The sequence below is a fragment of the Carlito syrichta genome, unplaced genomic scaffold (assembly GCF_000164805.1).
Source record: "Carlito syrichta isolate Samal-C Ts95f unplaced genomic scaffold, Tarsius_syrichta-2.0.1 Scaffold314090, whole genome shotgun sequence".
NCBI lineage: Eukaryota > Metazoa > Chordata > Mammalia > Primates > Tarsiidae > Carlito > Carlito syrichta.
In genome coordinates, this window is record NW_007258186.1 from 15,349 (window position 1) to 18,846 (window position 3,498).

Below are 3,498 nucleotides of genomic sequence, written 5' to 3' on the forward strand. Positions count from 1 at the left end.
TTTTTTTTTTTTTGTAGAGACGAGGTCTCACCAAATTGCCCAGGCTGGTCTCCAACCTGCGGGCTCAGGCAATCCATTCCCCTCGGCCTCCCAAAGTGCTGGGATTACAGGCTGAGCCACTGAGCCCGGCCTGTTCTGACTTTCTTGTAAGCTACTTGAGGAGTTAACGATCATTATGCTTAAAATTTCTCCTTTCAACAGTTATGTATTCTTATTCTGCTATGTGTCATGTAAACTTTTGGGTTCCACAGTTACAAAAATAATGAAGAACTCATTTGTACCCTCAAAAAAGTCATAGTCTTTAGGGGGTAAGGTGGTAAGCGAGGGAGTAGGGCAGCTAAGGCAGCTTTCTGGACAAAGTGACCTTAAACTGAGTTCCAAAGGTTACACTGGGGTGAAATAGGGGCTTAGGAGGTAGCAACATTTTAGGCAAAGAGGAGAGGATGTACAAGGTCACAGAGGCCAGACCTCATGGTGTGCTTCTTGTGTTGGAGGGAATCACAGCTGGAAAGTTAGGAGAGGGGCAGATCAAAGAGAGCCTTTTTTACTTAGATAAAGGGGAGAAATCCATGAGTTTTAACCTTAGTTAAGCCACACATTGTGGGTGAGAAATTGTAACCGTATGGTCAGTACTCGGTAGATGCTCCCTGAATGACTCTGTATTAAAATGGACACAATTTATAATAAAAGTAGCATTGCTATAAAGAACAATGTTTTCTGACTGAATGTCTACAAGTATTGGTTATCGTGTATAAGACCGCAATGAGGATAACTGTAGGATAAATAACATTTATAAATACATGTTTTAAAAGACGGAACAACATAATGAATATTTGGCAATTTGCTACCTTTCTGAGTGCTTTTATGAGGTCCACAGAGCAAGCTTCTTTAGTGCCAGGTGTGCTAATTAAAAGCCTCCTGGAGAGCTGAGGACCCGTGCAGTGGTACTGAGGTGAAGGAACTTTTCTGACAGCATGTCTTATCTGTCAATGGAAGTTCTGCACAGGGAGATGCAGAAGAACCTCAAATTGCCACAGCAAAATCTAAAGCTATAGGGAGTGCAGGATGTGAGCCTTGGAAACTTAAAATGGAGATGTCTGAAGAAACAATGGGAGAAGAAAAAGTTAAAAAAAATCTCTAAAAATGTTTTATGACTGTGGGCTTATCAAAAGCCCCAAATGGAGACATGTCTAAAGACGTAGTAGAAAATATAAAAGTTACAGAAACAAACCCAGAAATATATTCTCTTAACCAGTGCAGAAGCAGCAATGCAGTCTCCTAATTCAAAAAAGAAAAGAAGAGAAAAATAGTTGAATGATACTAGTCCTGATTAAAAAAAAAAGCAAAAATTGAAAACAAAGGAAAGTCTGAAGAAGATGCCAAGTCTCTTGAAGAAAGAGAAAACATGAAAAAAGCCAGAAAACGAGGAAGATGAAGGTATTTCATTTGCTTCTCTAACTAATTTTGTCAATAAAAACACTTTGAAGACAATAAAAAGTGGGCTTCACAAACATGACTGGAATTCATCATAAAAATGACAAACCGCTTCTAGAAGGCAGGGATCTTCCAGCAGCTACACAAACCAGCAGTGGGAAAACCCTGGCATTTCTCATCCCTGTGGATGAACTCATTGTTAAGTTCAAGTTTATGCCTAGGAATGGAACAGAAGTCCTTATTCTCGCATCTATTAGAGAACAGGCCATGCAGAAGCTAATGACCCACCTCATGCACACACATGGGTTAATAATGGGTGGTGGTCACAGATCTACTGAAACACAGTAACTTGCCAATGGGATCAACACCATTGTGGCCACACCTGTCCATCTCCTGGACCATATGCAGAATACCCCAAGGTTTATGTATAGAAACCTACAGTCAAGTTATTGATGAGGTTGATGGTATTTTGGATGATGGGTTTGAAGAGAAATTAAAGCAAATTAAGAAACTTTTGCAAACATGCAAAAAAACCCGTACTCTTTTCTGTCACACAAATTTGAAAATTTGAAGACCTGGCAAGAATTTCTCCAAAAAAACAAAACAAAACAAAAAAAACCAACCATTGAATGTTGGCGTGGATGATGATAAAGCTAATACAACAGTGGATGTTCTTGAACAGGGATATGTTGTTTGTCCCTCCAAAAAGAGATTCCTTCTGTTCTTTATATTTTTTAAGAAGAAATTTAAAAAGAAACATGGTCTTCTTTTCAGGTTGTAAATCTGTGAAATACCACTGCAAGTTGCTGAACTACATTGATTTACTTATTTTGGTCATTAGCAGAAGCAAAATAAGTGTGCAACCACATCCTTCCAGTTCTGCGATGCAGATTCAGGGATATTGTGTACAGATGTGGCAGAGAGAAGGCTGGATATTCATGGAGTCAACTGGCTTGTTCAGTATGATCCTCCAGATGACCCCAAGGAATATATTCATCATGTAGGTAGAATGGTCAGAAGCCTAAATGGAAGAGGTCATGCCTGGCTCATTTTTTTTTTTTTTTTTTTTTTGAGTTGGAGTTTCACTCGGTCGCCCAGACTGGAGTGCAGTGGCTGCTCCCAGCCACCGCAGCCTCACCTGCTGGCCTCCAGCGATCCTTCCGTCTCAGCCTTCCGAGTAGCCAGAATTACAGGCGTGCGCTACCACGCCCGGCTGATTTTTTGATTTATTGTAGAGATGAGGTCTCGCTGCCCAGGCGGGTCTCGAACCCGCGGGCTCAGGCAATTCACTCACCTCAGCCTCCCAAAGGCACGGGATTACAGGCTGAGCCACCGAGCCCGGCTGCCTGGCTCATTTTATGCCCAGAAGAACTGGGTTTCCTTAATTACTTGAAGCAATCCAAGAGTCCATTAAGTGAATTTGACTTTTCCTGGTCTAAAATTTCTGACATCTAGTCTCAGCTGAAAAAAATTGATTGAAAAGAACTACTTTCTTCAAAAGTCAGCCCAGGAAGCATATGTCACACAAATGAGCATATGATTCTCATTCTCTGAAACAGATCTTTAATGCTAATGACTTAAATTTGCCTCATTTGGTTTCAAGGTATTTCTTTTTGTTGATGCAATGAAGGCAAGAAAAGAGAGGAGGAGGTGGTGGATTAGACTATTAGAAAACTAAGAAAGTCAAGAAGTCCAAAATCTAAAAGTATTAGCAAGAAATCATCTGACAGCAGGCAGTCTTCTCACTGAAGATACACCTTCCTTTCATCTTGAATAACTTTGTCCTGAAGCAGATTTTTCCACTTTTCTCTAACAAAAGAATTTTTGTAGCCTTTAGATTTGAGCTGATCTAACAAGAGTATAAATTGACTTCGCTTATAAGCACTGAGTAGTGTTATTTCCATTAAGTATCTCTTTAATTTTTGGAATATAAAACAGACTTTAACTCATCTTGGCTACTCAAGGGCAAAAAAAGAAATATTTGTTGTGATGACACAATATTTTAATTTTAAAGATTCCCCCCTCAATTTATTTCATTGTTTTAATAGAATTATTTTTGTACCT

General features: G+C 39.6%; 1 pseudogene; it reads left to right on the forward strand.

Moving 5' to 3' along the window:
- Positions 1–974: 974 nt before the first annotated feature.
- Positions 975–3,183, forward strand: LOC103273558 (annotated as a pseudogene).
- The last annotated feature ends 315 nt before the right edge of the window (positions 3,184–3,498 follow it).